Source organism: Ceratotherium simum, chromosome 25, assembly GCF_057802395.1.
Source record: "Ceratotherium simum simum isolate JZ-2026a chromosome 25, ASM5780239v1, whole genome shotgun sequence".
Lineage (NCBI taxonomy): Eukaryota > Metazoa > Chordata > Mammalia > Perissodactyla > Rhinocerotidae > Ceratotherium > Ceratotherium simum.
This window is the reverse complement of record NC_141924.1, coordinates 12,486,684-12,512,152: the sequence shown is the minus strand read 5'-3', so window position 1 is coordinate 12,512,152 and position 25,469 is coordinate 12,486,684. Positions and strand designations below refer to the sequence as shown.

At 60.2% G+C, this 25,469-nt stretch overlaps 1 protein-coding gene across 1 annotated transcript in view; it reads right to left on the bottom strand.

Annotated features, from left to right (window-relative positions):
* ELFN2 (extracellular leucine rich repeat and fibronectin type III domain containing 2) overlaps nt 1–25,245 on the bottom strand; it is a 42,937-nt gene extending 17,692 nt beyond the window's left edge. Inside the window, exon 1 of the mRNA XM_004418114.3 lies at nt 24,641–25,245. The gene's annotated coding sequence lies outside the window, so the exon portion shown is untranslated. The remainder of the gene's footprint in view (nt 1–24,640) is intronic.
* Between the last annotated feature and the right edge of the window lie 224 nt (nt 25,246–25,469).

Here is a 25,469-nt window from a genome sequence, read left to right as displayed (position 1 = left end):
TGGCCCGGGGGAGGTGGAGGGGGGAAGGGAGCTCACGTCGCCCAGCACCCACGGTATGCCAGGCCCGCACACTTCATGCACAACAGCTACGTTGTTATGCCCACTAGAAGGATGAGGAAACTGAGGCTGAGAGAGGCCAAGAGATGTACCAAGGACCAAAGTTACAAAGTGGCCCAGCTCCCAGAGCCCCCGGGTACAAGACAGGGCTGGTGCGTACAAACTCCCAGCACAGCTGTTCCGAGCATCTCCAAGCCGTTCCAAGCAGTCTGGGAGTCCCCAAAGGCCAGGCGCAGGCCAGGGGTCAGCGTCCCATTTTCCCATCAAAGCCTCAAAACAGCCCGAGCGGCAGACAGACCCTCACGGGACATGCAGGGAAACTGAGGCTCTAAGAGGTGATGCGGGATCCCCCAGGCCGAGGCCCAACCCATGCTCTGAAGGCCCTTCCCAGTCAGTGCATCAGTGGGACCCTCCTGCCCGCTGGCGGCTCCACCTCCACCTGCTCTGAGATTCACGGGCAAGGGGTGTGGACCTGGGCCCAGGCCCGACTCTGCCCCCGCTGGCCGGGTGACCTGGGCAGTGACCAGCCCTCTCTGAGCCTCACCTTCCCCAAGACCCACCTCCTCGGCCCCACGCAGCTGCTGCAAGGAACAAAGGGGTAGACCAACAAGAGACCACCCCCAACGAGAGACCACCCCCAACGAGAGACCACAAACTGTAAAGTGCTGTCCACACGCAAAGGAATTTAGTTGTTACTGCTACACTTTCCTTGTCATTCCTCAACCACTTCTCTGCTCTCCTCTAAAACGGCTCTGACAGTTTTTTTCACAGGCTCGCACTGTGCTGCCTCTATGTTAAGGGCTTGTCACAAATTTCATCCTCAGGATCCTAGGAACCATGTACTATTTTTATGCCCATTCTCCAGATGAGGACATCAAGGCCAGAGAGGTAAGTGACTTGCTCAAGATCACAGAGCAAGAAACGAGAGCACTTAGCCACGACACTGTGTATTTGCTCCTGTGTCTGTACAGCCAGCCCTCTGTGGCCGCTCGAGTCCTCTGCTTCATTAATGCTCACCTGCTCCCCTGGTTTTTCCGACTTCCCCGATGTATGCAATATTCATATTTCCATCAGCAGCCGCTCACACAACCCCCCTCCGAAGCCTTCAGGCCCCATTAATCATTCAGACACACCTGCATATTCATTAACTTCCGAATTAATACAGGGCCCCTTATTACTTCGGGCCTGCTGCCTGCATTAAAGACACTTCGGCTTCATTCATTATTAAACTCCCGTGATAAATGATCACATCCCTCCTTCACAGAGGGGGGCAGCGCCCAGCCCCCGAGCCGGCTGGTTTGCTCCCAGCACCAGCTGCTGTGTGACCTTGAGCCAGGCCCTCACCCTCTCTGGGCCTCCTGCATGTTTACCTGGTAAAACGAGGCAAAGGACAGTCTCTAAGCATCGAGTGGGCTCCGTCAAAGTCGACCCAGCCCCATCCGTCTGCAGACTCCCTTGTCTCGTCCCCGCACCTACATGTCTTTCTTGGACTCACGTAACCCTCTGTTCCCTGTGAAACAGAGGCCCATCCTCTCTGTAGCTTTCTTGACCCTCCCTCACCAGCAGTCTCCACTTGCGCCTGGGCCTGGGCTTTGTGGCCAGTGCCCTTGGGTCCTGGCACCAGCCCATCATCTCCAGGGCGTCGTCTGCCCCTGTGCTAAGCTGGCTCGGCAGACCACAACATGTCCCAAACCAGAGAAGCAAACGACCCCTACAGCCAGCGAGGGTGGACTCCAGCTGCCACACAACAATAGCAACGATGATGACAAAAATAATAATAGCACCCAGCACTTCCTGAGCACGAACCAGGCCCTAGGCCTGTGCTAAGTCCTATCCTGTCCCATCCTTCTTCGAACGACCTCCACTTTACAGCTGGGGAAACTGAGGCCAGTGAGGTTCAGGCCATCTCCCAGGAAATGCTGGCCCCAGCTGTGAACTGGGTCTCTCCCATTTGGGGTCCTGAGCTCCTCGCCATCACACATGCCACCACACGTGCCACCCAGAGTGGGGACACTCAGCCTCCATCTTGCCCTGGCTCCGTCCTTCCCTGCCTGGTTCCCCTGCATGCCGATCCCTGCCTCATGGAGCTGCAGGCGACGCGGAACGGGTCCCCATTCCCTGGCACACGCCCTAATGCATCTCCACCATGCCTGGCGCAGAGCAGAGCCCATGAATGAAGCCACCGCCAGCAACGCCCCTGATGGCTCTGACCTGCCTTCCGCCTCCGCTCCCCGGAGCCTCTGTGCGGCTGCTCACTGGGCTGTGGGGCTGCCGACAGCAGCAGACGGAGCCGCCGCCTCCTACAAATGCTGGGCCTGAGGCTTCCCGACCCACTGGCTGTGGGACTGTGGGCCTGTCACCAAACCTCTCTGTGCCTCGGTCCTGTCATCCGAATCACGCCTGACTCCACCCTCTCCCTGGTCCCTCACCTCCAATCCATCCTGAGGCCTGTCCAGGCCACACGCCTGTGTGTGTCCAAGCCACCGATGGCTCTTGACTGGACGGCAGCAACTGCCCCCAGTGTCTCGTGGCCCCCAGGTCCCCCCCCTCCCCCGCTCAGCTGTCAGAAAGCCTCTCAAAATGCCGTTTATCATGGACCCACTGAGGGCCCCTCTCTTAAAGCCTTTCTAGAAGCTTCTGTGGCTCCCAGGCTGAGCCAAAAGTCCTCCTGAAGGTCAAGGTGCCATGAGGCCTGGCCCGGCGGCCCACTCCAGACCCTCCCTCCTGCTTTTCCCCCCTCCCACAGTGACTCTCCCTGTTCCTGTCTGACCCTGTTATGGCATCTGTCCCTTCCGCACTGTGGGGCCCCCGGTGAGCACAGCGTGTTCTCGGCTGCAGCTCCAGCATCAGCACCTTCAGCAGCAATCCTGTGACCTGAATGAAGGCCTCTGTCCAGTCAGGACAGCAAACCCAGGGGGCTGTGGTCACTGCCAATAGCGAAGCCGGGGGACCGTAACGAAGACCTCACCACGCTTCGTCTGCGTGCAGACACGCCCCCCTTAACAGGACAACAAAGGAAGGGGCGTCAGACCCATTCCTCAGATGAGGACACAGAGGCTCAGAGAGACAAAGCGGCCCCGCGGGTCTCCGCTGGTAAGTGGTGGGACTCGAGCCGTGCTGTCTGTGCCCAAGGACCGGGCGCTGATGACACGAGAGACCCCAACGAGCGTTTTACATGAAGTGACTCATCCCACCCTCTCCACAGCCCCAGGAGGCTGCACTGCTATCACACCCATTTGAGAGAGGAGGAAACTGAGGCCCAGGGCGGTGAAGCCACTTGCCCAAGGGCACACAGCTAGGAAGTGGAAGGGCCTGAGACACTGAGTTGCAGCTGGGGAGCGGTCCTGCCCCTCCAGCTCTGCTCCAATCTCCTTCTCAGGCCCCCCGCTGCCAGGGCACTCCAGGGAGAGGCTTCCCCTGTGCTGGCTCCCTCGTCATCCCGGTTCTGTGGCAGCAGGGACTTGAGCCAGGCCCTTCCCCTCTGGGCCCCGGCTTCCTCACATGTAAGGGGGTGGATGCGACAACCCGGGGTCCCTTCAGCGGTGGCACATTATCCACGTGCCTGTGGGCCTACTATGCACCAGGTCCTGGGCTCGCAAACCTCATCTCTGGCCTGCAGAGAACCATCCAAGGGTGGGAGAGCCAGGGTCAGAAGGGGCAGGGAGCTCATTCAGGGTTCAGGGACAAGCAGGGAGCCCACCCTGCCCGCTGTCACCAAGAGCATCACAAAGCCAAGAGGGCAGAAGAGAGCCCGCGGGCGCGGCTGACCCCAGACGCAGAAGCTGATGATTCACAGAGGGGGCTCGGCACCTCTGAGGACCTGCCACCACCCGTGGGGGCTGGAGATCACCAGAGGGGCTGCACCCTGCCAACCAGACATCCCACATCCAACAAGCCCCTACTGTGCACCTGGCCTGGGCTTCCCGGCACAAAGTGGAAAAGACTGAGGTGAGCGAGGAATTCACGGAGCAGAAGGAGACTCAGCCAGTGGAAACCCGCGCTGGAGATCATTGGTTTTTAAGGAACCCTCCTGCAAATGATTTTGTAAAATAAATAACCCGCCTCAGATTTCTCTTATAGAAAAATCTGAATGTTACAGATGAGCTTGCTCAAAGTGAGCTAACACTCCTGGCTTTCCGGAGGCTTCCTCATCACACACCCGGTGTGAGTGCTGGCGGTGGGGACCATGGCCAAGTCGCCCCTCTGTCCCAGTCCCCAACACGGGGGCTCAGCAAACTCTGGCCAACCAATCTCCGCCAGTGCACTTATTTCTGCACGGCGGTATCAAAGCCCCTGTGCGGGGACGCCCCCCGCCCCAACCCCACCCCAGTGCACCTGCTCCGTCCACTCTCACACCCTCTGGGGTACTTGAGGGAAGGTCAGAGCTGGCAGCTCCCTTAGCACATCGGGTCCCTGTCATGTAGCAGATGCGGAAACTGAGGCCAGAGCGGGCGACTCACAGCCACGCCCCGTTTCCTTCCGGGGAGCCCCTTCCGGCCCCAGCCCCCGAAACGCTGCTGCTCCCCCACGCTCTGTCCTCGACCTACCTACATCTGTCCTCCCTTCCGGGGTGGCCTCATGCAGGCCCCTGGCCGCCCAGACCCCCGGCCTGTGCCTGTAGGACCCCTCCACAAACGCCCTCAATGCTCTAGGCTCAGCTGGCCCAGGTCATCTTCTCGCCCAAGTCCCTCCCCACACATCTCCTCTTGGTGAAGGTCACCACCACCTGCCTGCGTGCTCAGGCCCCAGATCCCAGCTTCATTCAACTCCTCCCCTTCCCACCGGAAGACGGCGATTAGACCAAACACCAAGTCTGCCACTTTTGTCCTCAAAATGTCTCCCACGTTCGTCCTCTGCTCCCCACCTCAGCAGGACAGGCCACCACCATCACTCGCCTGGTGGCCTCCCATGTCCTCCCTCTCCTCCAGCCCCTCCACACAGCTCTGATGCTGACTCTCCTGCCCCCTGCCCTGGGGACAGAGGCCACACTCCTTACTGGCATGCGAAGCTTCCATAAGGTGGGCCTTACCTTCCCCACCTCCTGCCCCAGCCACCGGACCCTCCTCGTGTTCCCTGCCCACAGCAGGCTGCCCACCCCCCCAGTAGCACAAGCCCCGCCTTCTCCCCACCACTCACCACCACCACTGTGAACCCCTTACCGCTTCAGCTCAGGCATCACCTCCTCCAGGAAGCCTGCCTGAACCCTAGGTCTGGCTTCACCATTCCACAGCACCCCAGCTCCAAGTGGTGTGCCCCTAAACAGTCACCATTTCCCCTCCTTAGGGCCAAGACGGCATCACGTGCCCCCCTGTGCCCCTAGTGCCAGCAGGAGGCCTGGCACCAAGGAGGCGCCTGGGGCGTGAGGATGGAGAAAGCAAAAGAACCACACGGCCCCCAGGCATGTAATTCCCAGCTGGCCTCTGTCCCCACCCAGCCCCACCCCACACACTGAGTGGGCTCATCATTACTAGTGGTGACAACAGGGCCTCCCAGCTCCTTATCATTATTAATACACCCATTAGGGCCTCGACCAGTGCCGTGGCTCCTGGGCCCACACTGGCTTCAGTCTGCTCAGGGCAGTGTGGTCAGGCAGGTGAAGAACACGGAAAGGGAGGGAACGTGGACGGAGCCCCCAAAGGGAGGCCCGCCTGAGCCAGGGCCTGACACAGCTGACCTTGTTGGAGCCACAGCGCCCCCTACCTGGGCATGTGGGAACCCCGTCTACAGACGAGGAGACTGAGGCTCCCAGGGCGAGCCACTGACCCGGGGTCTCACGGCCGCTGGGGGCCAAGAGAGGGCTCAGAACTGGCTTCCTGCCCACTTCTCCTCCCGCCGGACCCGGGAGCTTTCAAAGCGGAAGGAGGGGAACGAATGTCTGCTCAGCATCAGGGCATTTTACAGGCGTCCAGGGAGGCCGCAGGCACGGAGGAAAGTGCCAACCTGGGGTCTCACAAAACTGCGATTCAGACTCTCGCTCTGTACGTCCCAGCTGTGTGGCTTCCGGCAGCCGAACAGCCTCTCTGAGCCACTCCTCACCTGTCCCTGGGGATGTGAGGCTGCCCCGCTGCCTGCGGTGAGTGTTAAAGGAGATCGTAATGACCACGGCCAATAACCCCGGAGCATCTCCCAGCCGGGCTGGAGGTGGATCATCTCACCCAGTCCCCACAACGACCCCACGAGAGGCGGGTCCCAACAAGTGTCCCCACTTTACAGACAAAGAAATGAAGGCACAGGGGTCAGAGGACCTCCCAAAGCCGTGCAGCTGTAAGTGCAGTGCTGGGGGCACCCGGCACCGGGGGTCCTCACCAATGATGCTCTTTCCCGCTCAGACTTCCCCTCCATCCTTCAAAGGCGGCCTGAACAGACGGCCTCCCCCACCTCCATTCCAGCCCTGCCCAGAGAGCCGAGCCTCCCTCTGCAGCCCTGATCAAACGCCGCCTCTCCCCGGAGCCTTCCCTGCGCTCTGCCACTCTCCCTCCTCCCCGGCGCCCTGCCAGCACCCATGCAAGCTCCCCCACAGGTGCAGCCGTCTCCCCACAGGTCTCTGCCCCTACTCCCCTGCTCCACACAGCTGCCAGCAGAAACTTCCCGAAGCACAGGCAGGCTCATGGGTCACTGCCCTGCCCGGCAGCCTCCCCCATCCTATCCCGGCACTGAAGACCCCTCATGGTCCAGCTTGGCCCCGTCTCTGCAAATGTGCCCTCTGACACCCCTCCTGTAATGAGGATACTGTCAGAACAAACAGCTCCCCACTGTGCACACACGTGTACACGCACACACACAGACCATGCATGCACACGTGTGCACATGTGCAGAGCACACGCCCAGTGCTGGGCCTCCTTGCTTTCTCCCTTACTTGGGCCCCTCCCTTGACCCTTTCTCTACCCCCACCAGCCTGCCACCCCTCCAGCTCAACCCCAGAATAGCACCTCCGAGAACTTCCCTCCCCGAGTCCTCAGCTCTTCCCGCCCCGTGCTCCCTCCCAAACACATCATCCACATCCGTATTTAAATGCCCGGGACACGCCCTGTTGCTGGAAGATGCACAGCCCAGACTCCTTCTCCTGGCCTGGAGGGAGCTCCTGAGCTCTCCCTCCTCCCCAGACTCCTGGATCCTCCTCCCCCACTCCCAGGCCCTAGCACGTGACCTTCTTGCCCTTCTCTGAACTCACGGAGTCTTTTCACACGTCTTGGCCTTTCCCTTTCAAATTCCCATGAGCTGGTATGCCTGCCTGCCCCACCCCACCTCGTGAATGCTGTTCCACACGCAGAACTCAAAGCTGCCTCCTACAGGAAGCCCTCCAGCCCACCCAGGCATCAGTCACCCTAGGCTGCCATCCTCCTTGGCTGCGGGGTCCCTGCCGGCAGGGACTGTACTCACTCACCCAGCTCCCCAGCGCCTTGCACAATGCTTGGGCCACACCAGGTGCTCGAGAACTGTCTGCTGAATACACACCCTCCTTCCCTCCCCTACCGTCCCTGAGTCCCTGGAGGCAGAGGGAACAAGCTCATCAGCCAACAACGACCAAGGGAACCTGCCCCCTTCTCCCCACCTCCGCCAGCCTCCAGTCACACGCCTGAACTACCGCAGTGGCCACCACCTTCCTCCTGGCCACCACCCTCACCTGTCTGCCAACTCCTGTCAGGTCGGAAAAAAATCCACAGCCTTCCCCAGCTCCTTCTCTTCACCTCTCCTCACTTGCTGTGAGTGCGTGTACCAGCCCCTCCTCCCTGAAACAATGAAGGACTTGCAGACACTCGTCCACGTGTCTCACTGGCCTCACTCAGCTGAGGGGACCCTCACTACATCCCTGGAAGAACGGTATGAACAAGCACCGTCCCCAAGGAATGGATGAGGGGACCAAGGCGCAGAGAGGGGGACAGACTGCCCAAAGCCAGGCCCCGCCCTGCCTCCAAAGGCCAAGCTCTCTGTGTCCCAGCCCACCCAGCAGGCCCCTGGGAAACGGGGAGGGTGGCAGGGAGAGGATCAGAAAGGGAGGTGGGGTCGTTATCCTCCCTGGTCTGTGGCCTCAACCTCCCGCCAGGGAGCCCCCAAATGGAGCCCCATTCACAGAAGCTGACCCCTCTCACATATCTACCCCAGCCCACAAGCCCTCAGCCCCTCTGCCCCCACTTCTAACCTACCCCCCAGGTCCAATGTGACTTCACCACCCACCCAGAGACAGACCCCCACAATGTGCAGACAGCCACCCCCACCGTCACAGGCCTGGGGACCACAGCAGGGGCAGCCGCCTCCTCCAGCCCCGGAGGCCCAGATACCTGCGCCTAAGGGGCCCTCAGCCTCCTGATAGGCCAGGGCTGCGTGGAAAGGGCTGGGAGAAGGGCAGTCCTGAGGTCTTAGGGCCTCTTAGCAGGTGCCTGGTGACAAATCCCCCCCGACTGCCAAGAATCAGCCCCTCGGAACCGGAAGAGCCTACAAACCTCTTAGCTGTCACCCATTAGACAGACGGGAGACCAAGGCCTGCAGAGGTGCCTTCCCGACCCTCGCTGTGCCTGCCCGTTGAGCGCAGCCTCTACGCGCCTGGAGGGCAGGACTCCACCTTACTCCTCCCAAGATCCCCACTACCTAGCCCAGAGCAGGAGCCCCAAAGTTCCCTGGAACAAACAAATGAGCCGGCGAGCGAGCAAGCATTGGGTTCAGATCCCTCTGCTTCTGCCTGGGCCTCTGTTTCCCCACCCATCACTGCAGATCGAAGTCCTTGCCCTGCCCTCTTTGCAGGGGGATCAAATGAGAGCATTAAAGCCATCACTCACGACACACCTGGAAGGGACTTTTAATTCCAAAGGAGCAAAAACCGAGGCTGAGCAAAAGTCTTCATTCGCTCCTTCAGGTCACACCATTTCTCAAGCCCCGGGCCAGTGCGGGGCACCCACAGTGGTCCAGACAGACTGGGCGCTGCCCCGAGGAAGCCCAGGGCTCAAAGGGAGCAGTGCAGGAGAGCAACGACTGCAGGGGGGAAGTGGGGGAGCCGTGGGGCTTCGGGACGAGGTGGCCCAGGCTGAGGAGGGGTGTCCAGGGAGGCCTCCTGGAGGAAGGATCATCTAGCTCTCAGGCCATCAGAAACAAAGGACCCACAGAGCCAGGTCACCTAGCACAGGGGGCAGGCCACCCCACGAGCCAACGTCATCTCAGATGAGCAGCGTCATGGGGAGGACACAGCCCTGGCAGGTGTGATGACTACTGTCCCCATTTCACAGATGAGGAAACGGAGGCCCAGAGAGCTGGGGCAAAGCTGGTGGTCTTTGGGCCTCCTGCACCTTCTGAGGTCCCTCCGGAGGCTGAGAACAGTTTCTGGAACATTCAGCCTCGGAACTGAGGGCCACGCTGCTCTGATGGCACCCAGGTCAGCTGCTCCCAGACACAGCAAGGAGAGCCACAACCACAGCAGGCTGGCGCCACGCACACAGTGGGCCATCAGGGCACACAGTGGGCCATGAGGAAACACGGCCGCAGCTGGATCTGAAGAAATCTCTGCAAATAGCCAAACAAACCCATATGTGGATGCTGCTTAACGTGAGCCGAGGGGCTGCTGCCCTGGGAGCTGCGTGAGGGTTCTGGTAACTACACTGGGCCAACCAGCCCTCCCTTTAATGCATGCAAATGAAGGGCATAAATTTCTGCTTACTTAAGTCCATAATGTTAACAAGCTCATAAAAAATAAGTTATTCTTCCTCAGCTCCACGACACCCTTGTTTGTTTAATTTTGTTTCTTCTCCCTCCCCCAGCCTCCTCTGTGACAGAAACAAAAAGTTGCAGATTTTGGTATTTTTCTGCCAAGTGGCTCTGCCCTTCCCTCCCTTCCCCCTGCCCCAAAGAGGCTGGAGGAAAAAACCCCAGATAAGGAATCTGAAGGCCCAGGGGCGAGCCCTGCTCCCTCCCCCATTGCTGTGTGACCTTGGGCTCTGACTTACCCTCTCTGGTTTAACTGCCTCATCTACAAAGTAGGAAATGCAATTGCACCCTGCCTGCCTGGGGTAGGTGTGAGGATCAAACAAGATAATCCGAATAAAGCGCTTAGTTCACTCCTGGCACAGAGCAAGCTCTCAATAAATGTTAGCCTTTGTCATTATGTAAAGGAGAGTTAAATACCACCACCACCACCATCCCCCAGTTAATCCATTTGTAGAGCTTGCCTTTTGGAACAGGTTGGCAGCTCAGCGCAGCCTGTGGATCAGCTGTCTCGGCTGGCTCAGTGTTGACACAAATCCCAGTTTGATGCCATCAGGCAGAGCCTGAGCGCTGGCGTTTACCGCAGGCCCCACCATACCCTATCACCTTCCTCAGACCAGATGCACACCTTTGAGTGAGCTGGTCCCTGCGGGCATCTGAGTTTGCCACCACTAGTTTATGCCTCTCAAAAGCTTTTCCGACTGGTGATCTCTTTGAACACGTCATTAGGCCCAGCTGACAAATGAGCAAACTAAAGCTCACAGAGGGGCAGCCACTTGCCCACAGTCCCTGAGGGAGGGGCTGTGGAGCCAAGGAGAGTCCAGTCACCAGTCCTGGCCCGTTTTCTCTCCTGAGCCCCTGCCCCACCGTGCCAGCTTGAGAAACACCTCCCTGGCACACAGAGGACCAAATGGCCCATTAGCCAGGTGGCAGGAGAGACGGCACCCGGCCTCCATGGGGGCTCAGCGTGTTCCACCAGGACCAGGCCTGCCCTGGGCCTCATCCCAGCCCAGTGATGGTATGCCAAGCCAGGGTGGCCCTCCTGTGTGCCACGCCCCCGGCAGAGCCCAGCAGGGGGGCTCCAAAAGATGAGGGATGGGGGTTAGAACAGGCCCATTCCCCTCGGGTCCCCTCCATATCCTCCACCCGGAGCGCCCCTCCAGGAATGGCCCTGGCCCCCACCGGCCCCTTCTGCCAGCATAAAGCATAAAAACCCGTGGCCCCACCTGCTTCAGGCAGAGTTACCACCAGCCACACCCACGATCCCCCAGCTCACAGAAAAGGCAACCACCCTCCTGCCAGCACCAGCCAGCAAGACCCAGAACACAGTGCCAGACCCACGCTGGGGAGGTCAGCCTCCACCAGCTCAGCCACCCTCCAGGCCCTGATTTCCCCGTCCGCCACGCAGTACGGCTGACTCGGACACAGCAAGCTGTTCCTGGAGCAGAGAGGAGAGGACGGTGGGGCTGGGGGCCTCAGCACCCAGCAATGTGGCCATGTGCGTGAGCCTCAACTTCCCCAAGAGGGGGTGGCCTTCCGTCCCCTCTGTCTTCCCCAGAGCCCTCTCATAGGGCACCCCCGACCTGCACCCAGCAGGGGCACAAAAAGCCACCGAGTGGCTACCACAGACTAGACACCATGCTGCGGGCTTTCCACAGCTCCCCAAGTGGGCGCTCTTCCGCCCATTTTTCAGGCAAGGAATCGGAAGCACAGAGAAGCTAAATAATTTGCCCAGGGCTGCCCAGGAAGGAACAGAGCGGGGTGGACAGACTAATGGACCGGGATGGAAAACACAACCCGGTTACCGGTGTCCAGGGAGGCCTGGGGGGGGGGGGGTGCGGGCTCAGAGCATGAGAGGAACGAGGTCAGGACGGAGGAGGAGGCACGAGTCCGGAGCCTGTGGCCGGGGAGGCGCACTATAATTGCTGTCACCTGGGGAGGCCGGCGGCCCCTGACAGCTCCCATCACTGCCTGCCTCTGCAGCCCTGCGTGCCCGTCGCTAGTCTCAACGGTGTCTCAAGTTCAGGCCAGGTTCATTCCTGTGTCTCACCAGTCTCACATCGCCCCCTCCACGCTCCTCCCCAGGCGGGTCCCGCCATCAATCCATTCCCCCTACCGCACGAAGCCGGCTTCCAGCGGCTCAGGGCCTCGCCCAGGCTCCCACCAAGCCAAGAGTGGCCGAGCGGCTACTGGAACCCAGCTCTTAGACATCCCCACCCCCCTCTCCCCGATTTTGGGAGAGTCCCCAAGGGCACCCCCAGCTGCGGCAGGGGGAGAGGGTGGGGCCAGGAACGTGGGGGCGGGGCCATGACAGGCGGAGGCGGGGCCTGGCAGGTGGGGGCGGGCCGAGAGAGGAGGCAGGATCCCGGTCCCGGTTGCCCCGGCAACAGCACTAATTAATTCCTACTCGGGCTCCATCTGTGCCTTGGCTGGATGGGCGGTTTGGGCTCGCGGGTGTTTGTTTTGAAGCGAAGGGGAAAGAAAGGGGAGGAGCTGGGAGGCTGTGGTCCCGGGCGCTAGCGAGGGGCTGACACCCCGCCCCGCGTTCACACGTAGCATCCCCACCCCCAGAGGAAGAGGCGGGCTCGGCCCTCAGGGGCCATCGCGGACCTCCTCCCCAGAGACGGGCGGCAAATCCCAGCCCAAACACGCGTGGCTCAGACAGCAGACAGCAGAGCCTGCGGTGTGCCCACACGTGCCCACACACACGCACACGCCGAGGGGAACGGAGACGCCACAGTGAGAGACTTGGGTTCAGGTGCCAGCTTAGCTTTCTGAGTCTCAGCTTCCCCGTCTGCAAAATGGGCAACTCCGCTCCCTCAGAGGGCTCTTAGGAGAATTAGAGGGACGTCCCCAGTGCAGGGGCACCTGCGGATCTACCCCGCGGTCAGGAAAGACTTTGCTGAGGGTGAACCTGGCAATGGAACCACCTACGCAGTACCCAGAGGGTCGCATTTTGAGGAACAGGAGCAAGGCCAGGAGGACTGGATAGGGGCATGAGAGAGGGAGAGGGAGCCCGGAGAAGCCCCCAGGCTCAGCCATGTCCTGGCAGGTCTGAAGCCAGGGTAGGGATCCTGATCTTAGCTCAAGGACAGGTGGGAGCCAGTGACACGCGGGGGGAGCTCACGCTGACGGAGGGGTGCAGGATGAGCTGGGGGAAGGGGGTGAGAGCAGAGGCAGCGGCCCTGGAGGAGGCTGCTGCGCTAGTTCAGGCCTGTGATGGTGACCTGATGCCGGCGAGGGCAGCGAGGTGGACAGGCGACAGGGAGATTTGAGAGCAGGGCTTGGTGACCTACGGGATGAGGACGGGAGGCCACGGGTGGAGTTCCAGGATGACTCCCAGGGTCCAGGTGGGTCTCAGGGATGGCAGTGCCCACTCTGGAACAGGGAGCCTCAGAGAAGGAGCACATGGGCCAGGGTGCAGGAGGAGAGAGGCTGAGTCCAATGTCGGACAAGTTGAGTTTTCGGGGCCAGAGGGACACCCCAAAAGACATGTCCAGTCAGCAAGTGGTCACAGCCGATACCCAAAAGCCAGAGGTGGGGCAGAGCAGAGGATGGACACTCAGGCCTCCCTGCTCATCACTCTTCAGAGGAGCCAGGCACCACCCGGAGAGCAGAGGCTGAGGACCAGGCCGGGAGGACCGCCCCTCAGGAACAGGCGTGGCTGGGAGTGGATAGCAGCACTTGGAACCAGACCACCTGGGTTCAAATCCTGGCCCCTGCACCGCCCCAGCTGTGAGATCCTGGGCAAGTCATTTACCTCTGTGGGCCTCAACATCCCCATCTGTAAAATGGAAGTAAAAGCAATACCTACCCCAGAGGTTGTTTTGAGGAGAGCCATCCTCCTGCATCCCCCAGGCTGAGCCCCAGGGACACAGGATCTCCAGGGACCGGCTCTTTCAGGGAGGGGGCAGGCCACTCACCTTCGCTGAGCACCTACTGTGCGCCGGGCACCGCATACGTGTCATAAACCATATGGAGTGGTGATCGAGGAGCAAGAGCCTGGAGTCAGGCGGCCCCGGGCTGAATCCTGGGTCCCCTACTTACTAACTGTGGGACTCCAGACCTCAGCTTCTCAAATGTGAAATTTGGATAACAAGGGTACCCACCCACGGCCCAAGGGACTGTTGTGAGCACGAAATAAGAAAACAGGTGAAGCATCTGTCACCTGCCAGGTACACAGCAAGCACTAAATAAATCACCACTGCTGTCATTATTATACTCGTTCCTGCTCCTCCCAGTAGCCCAAGAAAGTGGATGGACTGATCCCCATAGAACAAATGGGAAGGACAAAGGCTTCCCCTACCCCAGCGTCTGGGAGCTGGACTGTCCACCATCTGATCACAGGATCGCACAGCCCAGAACACAGCCAGGTAAGACTGCCTGGGTCTGAACCCTGCGCTGGCCGCTCCGAGCTGTATGACCTTGGACAAGTCACCTCACCTCTCTGAGCCTTAGGTTCCTCCCCTAAGAAATGAGGGGTCCTATCCCGGCACCGTCGTCTGAGGACTGAACAAGGCAACACACAAAAGGCATCGAGCCCAGGGACTGCACACAGTAGGTGCTCAATAAATGACAGCAGTTTTGATTAGTGATTGGACGTGAAGACCTGAAGGAAGGAACAAATGCAGACAAGCACTCAGTGGGGTCCCAGGCATGCTGCCCTCGCAGATCCCCGCAAGCACATCCCCCAGGCTGCAGCCCCAGGGTCCACCCCCAGGTGCACCCCCTCCCTCCCCCAGCGTCCCCGGCCATGCCCACCCCACCCTGTGGCGAGTGCATAGCCACGTGTGCCCCCACCAGCCCCGTGACCAACGGCAGCCCTCCCCCCACCCCCGTGCTCTGCATCTGCTCAATTAGGGAAACTGGGGAGCAGGGAAACAAAGACTTAATTTCTGAGCTAATCAGCCTGCCTCATACTAATTACCATCCTCCCGGGCACTAGGGCAGACTTCCTGGGGGAGGGGGTGGGGAGGCTGGTCCCCAGGAATGACACCCCTTCCCCCAAAGCCTGAGATGGCCCAGCAATGGCAGGGGGGACCAAGAGACTTGGGCAGGTGGGACTCAGTGGTGTGGTCAGAAGCAGGAGACACAGCGAGTCCACTGGACACACAGCGGGGAATGTGCCTGAGGGGGTGTCCCCTGGGTGGGCCCCACCTTCCCAGGGACCCCTTCCAGGACTCCTGCCCCATCCTGGGGGCAGCCTCAGGCTGAGGGGAGGCCCTAGAACAGGTGCCCCAGTAGGTATCCAGCCCACGGCCTTGGCAGAGAGATGGACAGATGGACACTTTTAAGCTAGAAAATTGAGCAATGATCAGAGTGAAGCTTTTGGATCACGATGTAGTGTGTGCTTATCTGTGCTTGTGTGTGTGTGTTACACGTGTGTGCATGCACGTGTGTTGCATGCATGTGTGCATGTGTGGTGCATGTGTGTGCGCACGTGTGTGTTGCATGTGTACAGAAGTGCACAAAACAGGAGGGCTCAGGCCTGGGAGCCAGGAGGCCCGGGTTCATTCCCTGCTCGGCCCTGGGCAAGTCCCGGCCCCTCTGAAATCCAGCCTTTACCGTGAGAGGGTTAGAGGGTTGGAGGGTTGGGTCTAAGGTCACTGATTCTTCAACATGCTTACAGAGCCTCCACCACACACGCCCCAGGCTCTGTGCTCAGCACACAGGCTCAGCTGTGAACTGACGGACAAGGGCCCTGTCCTCACGGCTTCCACGTGCTGGACGAGCCAGGGAGTTGACATGTAAACCGGTCAACAGAGCGCAGGATGGAGAAAAGTGCCCCGCAGGGAACCGAGCCTGCAGGATGCAGGCCTCTGTGACCGGGACGGGCTACTGTCGGCCGGCTTGTCACTGCATTTTTTAGGAGAGGTCCTCCCCAGCAACAAAACTTCAGATAATCGGAACTCACTGTGGGCCCAGTGCAAACCCCTTCCCCTCTCAGGCCTCAGTTTCCCCACTTACAACAATGAAGGAGCAGGATGAGATGGTCTCCAAGGTTCATCCCATGAGGATTCTCAGTTGTTTCTCCATCGTGGGTGTGTGTGTGACACCAGGGGCTGTGGGGTGGCCTCACACACACACACACACACACACACACACACACACAGCTGACTGTGTCCCAGCCCTGGGCCACCTGCACGATGGATATAGCAGATGGACAGGTATGTACCCGGTGATGAGTGGGGCTACAGCACATCCCCTCAGAAGCATCCTCCCCTAATCACAGGCTCCCAAGGGTACAGTCACCCTTGCTGGCACAAGGCACCCCTTCAGCTGCCTCCCTCTCACCCTGTCACGGAGCCATCACAGCCGCCACCAGGTGCTGAGTGCCTACTGTGTGCCCCGCGCCCCCCCATGCCTCACTGCACAGAATTCTCACAACAGCCTTACCACTAAGTACTGTCACCCTGTTTGAACATATAGGGAAACTGAGGCTCAGTTAGGTCAACTGACTTGCTCAGTAGGTGATAAGCTAGGGACTCAGATCTGGCCTGATCCCAAGCTGCCACACCTACTGTGCACCAGGACCACCTTCCTGGACCACCCTCAAGGCTCAGGCCAGGGGACGAGGCTGGCCTAGGCACAGCTCCCCACAGATCACCAGGGGCACTCAACACAGCAAGGTGGTTAGGAGGGCGGCCTGGGGAGCCAGATGGCCCGGGTTCAAATCCTGGTCTCACCCCTGACTCACTGTGTGACCATAGACAGGATCCCTAACCTCTCTGTGCCCCGGTTTCTCCATATGTAAAATGGGGATAATGATATTTTGTTGGACTGCCATGAGGATTTAATTTCTGTAAAATCCTAGAACAGCACCCAGCACGTGGTAAGTGTTACGCAGGTGTTGTTAAATAAAAGGAATAAATGATCCCCTTTGATTCTGTGGGCAGCCTCTGAATTGGGTGCCACAGAGGATAAGGGGCAGAGGTGAGACTCAAACCCTGGACCCAGGACTCCCTGCCCAGTGCTCTCTCCCTACAGCACGGAGGTACCTCCAGCTTGGCCAAGAGAAAGAAGTCCCAGGACTGACCCTGGCTCAGGCTCCAGGGGACAGAGAGGCAAAAAGGACACTGAGGAAGACAGAGGCGAGAGCACAGGCCGGGGGCCAGAACTCGGGACCCTGCCCCGGCCTCCTGCACTCCCTCCCTCTGTGGCTGGCACTCACCTACCCTGGCCTACCCCCAGCTCTGGAAGGCCCGGCACACCTGTGGCCACTCAGGGGCCCTGGGCAGCCAGGTGCTGAAGCAGCTCCCCTGGTGCAAGGCGCCAAGGCCCAGTGGCCTGGGACACAGCAGGTGGGGAACGGCAAGGGGCAGCATGGCTCCCAGCGTCTGCCACGGCTGTCCCAGTCCCTAGCATTGTGCCCCAGGGACCCCCACACCCCAGCCCTCCCCAGGTGCCAGGGAGCCCCAGCAGCGGCAGTCCCGCCAGAACAGGGGTCCCGCCTAAAGCTCTCAGACAACAGCTTCGAGGGGAACCCAGACGTCCACGCTCAACCTCAGAAGCTGACCCCCACAAAGAGGCTGCCCGGGTCAGAGGGCAGCCCGCCCCGGTCAGAGGTGTGAGTATTTGAAGTTGTGCACTGTCGGTGAAAGTGGAAAAGCTGTGACCAACCCAGCCGCCCACAGCAGGGAAAAGGCCGTGCAAGGGGACCCCTTGCCCAGGGGGATCAGGACCCCACTGTGCCCGAGGGGAGATGCGCGGTGTGGAGCCAGGGGCCACGTGAGGGGCAGAGGCAGCGAGGCAGATCCCACGTGGGTGAAAACAGATGGTGGACACGGGTTCGCGGGCGCCCGGAACACGGGAAAGAGCCCGTCCAGTGATGGGGAGGGGCCAGCAGCTCGACCCTGTCGGGTTCATACACAGAGAGCATGTGTCAGCTCCCTAGCCAGAAAGGGGGTGTCTACACTCACATTCCTTTACCTGTACACATCCAACACAACAAACACACGCAAATCACCCAGTGCACACATGCACACGCCCACGCATGCCCAGCTTTAGTCCATCCACCGCCCTCATGCGGCCCGAGGGAGGGACACGAAGGCTGCCGCGAACAGACGGGGCAAGGCTGTTTGGGGGGGCCACAGGCGGAGAGATGGGTGGGCAGATGGAGACCGAGAGGGAGACAAGGACAGTGAGAGGCAGGCAGAGCGAAGAAAGCTCTGCGCAGGCCCCGCTGACCCTGCGCAGACACAGCCACTTCAGGCTGGCCCAGGGGCCGCGGGAAGTGCAAGGCCAAGATGAAAAAGCCGCTGGACCTGGCCTCTCACTGCGGTGTGACCCTGGGCCAGCGCCTCCCTGGCCATCAGCCCGCCCGTGAGCACAGGGAGTGGGTGAGACCCCATGGCGCTGACCCTCCGGCGCTCTGGGGTCCAGATTCTCCATCAAGGCCCGGCTCCCACCTCTGCACAGACCCCTCGGCATTTGCAGCTGCCCTGGAGGCCCAGATGGTCCCCGAAGACAGCCCCCGGGAGGTCCCCCTGAATCCAGGACAGAGCATCCAAGTCCGCTGCCAGCTCAGCCAAGCCAGGAACCCCATTCCCAACGCCCCTCCCCCATCATCAACCCCAGCACCGCAGCAGAGAGGGGAGGAGCAGGGCAGCGACGGAGACGGCAGGTACCAACCCGTGCCTGGAGAGAAGGATGGATGGATGCCGCCTTCCTGCATCGTCTCACTTCATCCTCATGACGGCCCTCAATCCCATTTTACAGGTGAAGAAACTGAGGTTCAGAGGATGATCTGCCCAGAGCCCTGCAGCCAGCCAGGGCTGAATGAGCTGGGGTGGAACCTACACTGCCTACTCCAAACTTCATCAGCTCTGTCCACATCCTGTTTGGCAGGCTCTGGGGAGAGCAGGAAGGGCCACAGAGGCAGACACCCCCACATTTCCAGACCCAGCACCCCAGGCCTCGGGACTCCACAGGCCACAGCCTTTCCCCAACAGCCCGAGAAGTGGCGGCGAGAAAGGCTGTTGAAGCCCCGCCTACCTGCTCCTGCCACCAGGAAACCCATCAGCGAGTAGAGTCAGCTACTGCGCACACGCGGTATGTCAGGCGCAGTTTACGTGCTTTATAGAATCAACCCTGTGAGGTGGGTACTTTATTTCCGTTTTACAGACGAGGACACTGAGGCACACAGAGGTGAACAACTTATTACGGGGAGAATCAGGAGTTGAGCCCAGCCCAGCCCAGGCCTGGGCCCAGTGCTTGACCAAGTGTCACCCCATCCCACAGCCCAGGAGTTTCTCCACCCTGACCCGCGGCCCCCAAGCCAGCACCTCAGTGTCTGGTAGAGGCGGGCAAGGCCTCGCTCCCCAAGGCTCTGCCCAGCTCGAGGGCCCCTGAGCCACCACCGCCTGGGGTACCTGCTCTCCTCTGCTGACCCCTCTGTGGCCTGTCTCCTCCCAGGATGCTCAGGGTCCTTGGCCAACCCCCAACTCTGTCCTTGAGGCCCAGCCCTGGGGAGGGGAAGCTCTGTATCTCCCCACAGAACTCAGAAAGTGTCCTCAAGGATGGGGCTGGGTCTCAGCCTGAGGCCCAGAGAGGGTGTGGGAGAGCCAGGGTCACACAGCAAGTTGGAGGCAGGAAGGAGCCCTATGGCCCTTGTCTACACCTCACAGCTCAGCACAGATTCCGCCCTCCCTCCTGTGCCTGTAAAGATTGAAGCCAGATTGGCTGAGCTGTGACCCAGGCAGAGGCAGGGGGTGGGGAGATAGGTTTTCAGCAGCTTCTAGAAATCCTCAGGCCTTACCAACCATGCAGCCTCTGGCAGCCCTGTGGGCCTACTGTGTGCAGGCACTCCTCCCTCCAACTCCACCTCACTCCATCTCGTCCAGGAGCCCAGCAGTGTCCCCATTTCACAGATGAGCAAACTGAGGCTCAGGCGCATGGGACCACTCTGAATCAGGATCTAACCCACCATGCCTTGCTTCTAACCACAGAACAGGCTCTCCTGTAGCCCCTGCCCCGAATCCAACCCCTTCCCAGTCTTGGGGGATTGCCTCTTCCAGGAAGTCTTCCCAGAACTCGGGGAGCCTCCACTCACTGGGACCATCCTCTCCTCCTGCACTCAGAGAGCAGACTGAGCCAGAACACCCTCAGTGCCTCCGCCCTCAGCCTGAGGCTCCTGGGAGCTGAGGCTCTAACCCAGCTCAGACGCAGGACGCCCTGACGTCAGGGCTGTCTCTCCCAGACAAGGATCCTGATGGCACGGTTTCCCCCCAGTCCCCAAGACCAGGGGCTCCCCAAGGACAGGGCCACCACGCTCTCCCTCCTCCTGCACCTCCATCCACGCAGCCCCCGCCCAGAGTACAAGCCTGTCCAAGGGCACAGGAGGACCCCAGGCCACCCTCGGCCCCTCCTCTCACTCCGTCCTGGCGCCCCTCCAGGCCTGGCCCGTACCAGGCAGGCTACCCCCACCCTGGCCCTGTCCATGAATCCCACCTCTGTTGGGCACCACAGACCCCCCTTTCTCCTCCCCAAACAAATGGGGTCTTGAGTGAGACGCTAGGACAAGCGCACACAACACCAGATCTATTCCCTGGGATGGCGTGGCTGCCAGCAGTCGGGGGGAGCTGCCAGGTGGGGGTAGCAGTCTGTCCATTCCAAAGCCCCTCAAGGTCCAGCCTCTGAAATCAGGGCCACTTGAAGCTCCACCCCGGGGGAGCTGGGTCCAACAGCCCACTCCCTGGGTGACCCTGGAGCAGACCCATCCCAGGCTCCTTCGTCTTCTTGCCCCTCTCCCGACAGTGTAGGCAGGAACCTCTGAGCTTAGGTCCAAACCCCTGCTCTGTGTCTTCCAGAGAATTTCCCCAAACCTGAGTTTGGACATTTGTAAAATGGGCATAACAGCCCCAACTCTGCATGGGCTGCTGTGACTGTGAAAGGGGACACAGACAAGAATGTCCCTGGCACATAGTAGGTGCTCAATTAAAACCAGATTCCTTCTCCCTCCTCTCTTTGATTTTCTCTTTTTTGGGGGGTGGTGGGGCAAGAGAGCCCAGGTTGGCAGGGCAGAAAATGACCTGTCCCAAATGCTTAAAATGCCCCCTCTTAAGAAGTCAAAATCTCAAATCCCCCTGGGGCCAGCAGTGAGGCCTCCCAGGACTGGGGGATTCAGCAGAGACTGTTTTTCAACCCTGGGGAGGGGACCTTGGAGCCAAGCCTGCAAATCAAAGCTCAAAGCCCACTGCCTCGCAGAAGCCAGCCGAGATTAGCCAAGATATCCCCACCTTACAGACAAGTAAACTGAGACGCAGAATGGTTAAGTAATTTGCCTAAGGTCACACAGCTAGTGAGCAGCTGAACTGATTTCTTTTGACAATTCGGGATGCTACCAAAAGCTCTTCCTTATGGCAGGAGCCTTCCCTACTTAAGAGCCTTTCCGAGATTTTGCCTCTGTGTTCAGAGCAAGGTCCAAACTCTCTACAGGAAATGCCAGGCTCCCCAGCAGGGCAGGGCAGCAGGAAAATGCGCTTCCCTGGAGTCAGCCCAATCTGGGGTCAAATGCCAGGTCTGCCACCTACTTCCAGCTGCGCATCCACAGCAATTTACCAGGCCTCCCTGGCCCCACTGTGCTGGTGTCTCAAATGGGAATGACAAGCCCAACCTCCCAGGGTGGCTGGCCGGGTTGCCCATCCATGCAGTCACCACATGTTTATTGAACACCTACTATGTGCCAGGCCCCATTCAAGGCACTTGGGATGGAGCAGGAACAAGACAGAAAAAGTTCCTGCCCTCACGGAGCCGATAACGCTATGGTGGAGGAGGGTGGATAAGAAACAAGTAAATAAACAAAACAGCATCCGGCTGTGTTAGGTGCTATTCAGAAACAAAGAGAGGGAGGGGGCCCAGAGCAACGAACAGAGTGGTCAGGGAGGGCCTCCCTGAGGAGGTGACAATGAACCGCAACAGGAGACAGCCATGCAACAAGCCTGGGTAGCAGCAATGAGCACAAGAGGAACGGCAGCTCCTGCAGAGGGCACAGCAAGTGCAAAGGCCGGAGAACCAGATGAGACCTGGAGCGTGTGGGAAAATGCCTGGCACAGCAGATGTTTGATAAACAGCAGCTGTTGGTATTATTGCTTAATCCCGTAAACTCGGTGCGCCTTGCTTTTCCTCTTCTGGAAAATGGGATGCTGTGCAGACTCAAGGGAATCCTAGGTCTCTTCCATAATCTGAATTCATTTAAAGAAACTCTTGTTCCATTACTATTCCTCCCATTTTGCAGGTGGGGAAATCGAGGCTCCCAAGATCCCACAGCCCATAAACAGCAACATGAGGACAGGAACCCAGGTCTCGCGACCCCAAACCCGCTGCTCCTGCGGGCCATCTGCAGTCCCACTGCCCACAGAGCGCTCACTGCCTTCCCCCCTCCCTTCCCGAGACACCTCTGACTGTCAGAAAGTCTCTTGCTGGGATGAGCGGAGGTCTGTGCCTGGTTGGTCCCACTTCTGCCCTTTGGGGCCACCGAGGACAGACCTCCCCCTCCTCCCCAGGTCAACCTGCCACGTGAAGAAGGCTGATGGGTTAGAAAGAGCGGCCGCTGCTCCAGGACGCACCCCCCGGTCCAGGCCCCGTGCTTTAAATCCCTCCCCCTGCGTCACACCAGCGAGGTGAAGGAGGGAGTCTCCTCATACCCACTGTACAGATGAAGAAACTGAGGCCCAGAGGGCAACGAAACGTGTCCAGGGCCACCCACCTAAAAAGTGGTACAGTCAGGGTCTGAATTCAGATCTCTGTCACTCAGACAGTGACTCTGCCTGTCACTCCCCAGGCCCCTCAAATGTCCCACTCTGGATGTCCTTTCCAGTCCCCTGCATGGCCTGTCCCCTGGTGGTGCCAAGGAGGTCAACAGGACAGACTTCCCCTGATACTCCCAGGGGCCGCCTGACACGCTGTGCCCTGTGAAAGCAGCCAGGAGGCCGGGGACTCGGACAGCAGCGGGGGGGACATGGCCACCCCTGGTTAAAGCGCACGCACAGGCCCTGGAGCCAGCAGTGGGGAGCACTGGACAGGGAGCCAGCCACGCCTGCTTCCATCCCGGATCGGCGACCAAGGTGCCGCGTGACCGTCAGGAGGCCCTCCTCCCCTCGGGGACCCCCTTCCTGCCACCCCAAAGTCAGGTCAATGCCCTCGCCGCTCAAGAGTCATGGGGCTGGGCAGACTGAAGCGGACCTCTGGGGAGAAGGCACCGCTGTTCTCCCCAGGCATGTCAGAAAATCATTTTAAAATCATTTTGTAAAGCAATTACGATGGTGGTGGTGGTTACCAGTTACTGAGTCCACCACGTGCCCGGAGCCACACCAAGGGCACCACATACGTTATCCCAGTGACAGCCCCGAGAGGCATGTGCATCAGCCCCATTTTACAGGTGGAGAAACTGAGACACGGGGTCATATAGCTGTAAGTGCCAGAGCCAGGGTTCAAACCCAGAATTCTGTGTTCTTCCATGCTGCTTCCTACTGTTATTGTTTAAATAAAATGTGTGCTTCGGGAGAATACCTGGGGACTGAGGGAAGACAAAGGGGTGGTCATGGAGGGGCAGGCTCCCAGGGGAGGAGTTAGGCCTGGTGAGTTGGACATTTGGGGAGACAGGTGCCCTGGGGTCGAATCCCAGCCCCAATGCGTGCCTGCTGTGTGACCTTGGGCAAGTCACTTCCCCTCTCTGATCCCTCAAAGAGAGGTATCAATGCCAGGCTTCCAGGAGCACAGCAAACACGAAGGATGGGGGTGAAGTCATTTGGGGGCAAGGAGGGAGCATGATGGGGACTTATATGCTCAAAGGCCCTAAGGAGGGAGAAGGCTCCAGGAGGCAGAGGCTAGAGAACTTGGCCCCAGAAGTGGGAGGGAAGGACAGACAGGGCCTTGGGAGAAGGGACGCCAATGGTGCAGCAGCCCCTCCCCCTCACATCCCACAGTCCTCCACGGAGCACCCACCACCCACAAGCCCCCTCCAGAGCACCCATCCCCAGCCCTTCCCCAGGGATTTCAACACCTCGGCAGCCACAGCCCCTCCACGTGGGGACCACCACATCTTAGAGACAGCATCTCCCTCTCCTTAGCAACCACCAACACCGGGCCCAGACAGCCAGCCTCCTCCCTCTGTCTCCTCCTCTCTCCATGGAGACCACAATGCCACACAGGCGGCTCCCTCACCACGGCAACCACCGTCACTCAGCACCCGCCCCGGACAACAGCTCCCTCCACGTGGCCACCACCAGCACAGCCTCGGTGACAGCGACAGCCTCAGCCTCTCCTCTCCAGGGCAGCCACCAGCCCCAACCAGCAGGGAACAGCTTCTGCCTGCGGCCTCCTAGTGTCAGACAGCTCTCCTGGCCGCCTCCAGAATTCAGTGACCCTGGGTCAGGCCCAGTGCTGATTCTGCCCAGCGTTCCCCTGCTCCAGCTCACCCCCAGCCCCTCAGTCTGCCCCTCTCTACAATGGAAAGGCCCCCACCTGGGGGAGGAGAAGAGGCCAGGTTCTCCCAGGCCATCCCCTGGAAGCCAGCCCTCCACCCCAGCCGGTGCACAGACACCCCTTGCTCAACCGGGGTGCAGGCAGGCCTGGCTCAGCCTCTCAGCTGGGCAAAGGGGCAGGAGTGGGGTCTCTGAGCCAGCAGGGGCTTCCTCCCTGCCCTCCCCAGTGCACCTGTCCCAGCCCCCAAAGGCCCAGCGCTCTGCCGCTGCCTCACAGGCCCTGCGGAAGGGAAGCTGGGGAGGGGCAGGCTGGGGGCGCCCGCAGCTGGGGGCAGGGGCCCGGCGAGGCAGGAAGGGACAAACAGGAGGCAGAGGCCCCAGTGCATCACGGGTTCGCAAGGCCAGGTCATGTGAGCTGTGCTCACATACAGCCACACACTCGCACACAGTCAGAAGGACCCCGTCCTTACCAGACGTCTGCGGGCAAAGGGGGTCCCTCCGGCCAGCAAGGCTCTGTCCCTGGCCTGTCTCAGGGAGGTCCCCACGGCAGCGGCGGCAGCAGCAGTAGCAGTGGGGTCTCAGGTCCTGGCCCAGCTCAGCGGCAGCTCCTCACCCAAGTCCTCTCCTTCTGCGAGGAGGCGATGGGGAGAAGGGGAGGAGGGAGAGGAGAGGAGGAGAGCAGGAGAGGGAGGGGGACAGCAGGAGGGAGGGAGGAGGGAAAAATGCTGAAGTCTTGAAGGGTACACTCACTTCTTTCTTAGGTTTCCCATGGCAACCGAATATACCACAAATGAATATCAGTGCAAGAGAGAGGGAGGAGGCAGAGGGAGGGGAGGGCTGGAGGGAGATGGAGGCAGAGATGGAGAGAGGCAGAGACAGAGAGATGGGGAGACGGGGCCAGGGACATGGAGAGATGGAGGCAGGGAGATGGAGACAGAAAGATGATGGGGCAAGAGAGACGGACGAGAACGGCCTCAAGACCTGGCTGGAGGGCTGGGGGCTCCCTACCCTGCCCCATAGGGTTCGCGGGGAGTGGAGGGGCCAGGGGCCACAGAACTTCTTTCAATCCCTCCACGGCCCCTGGGCAGGAGGTGCGAGCAACAGATGGGGAGATTTTCTGGGAAATGAAGGGTCCCCACTCCCAGCCACCCCACCCCCCTCCACTCCCTGCTGGGCCCCACAGCCTGGACGTGTCTCCCAAGTCGTAGCCCCAGCCCCACACCCCACTCACATTCATGGACACACACATCACACCCAGGTGGGGATGGCCACACGTACCCTCACACTGCCCTGACACCC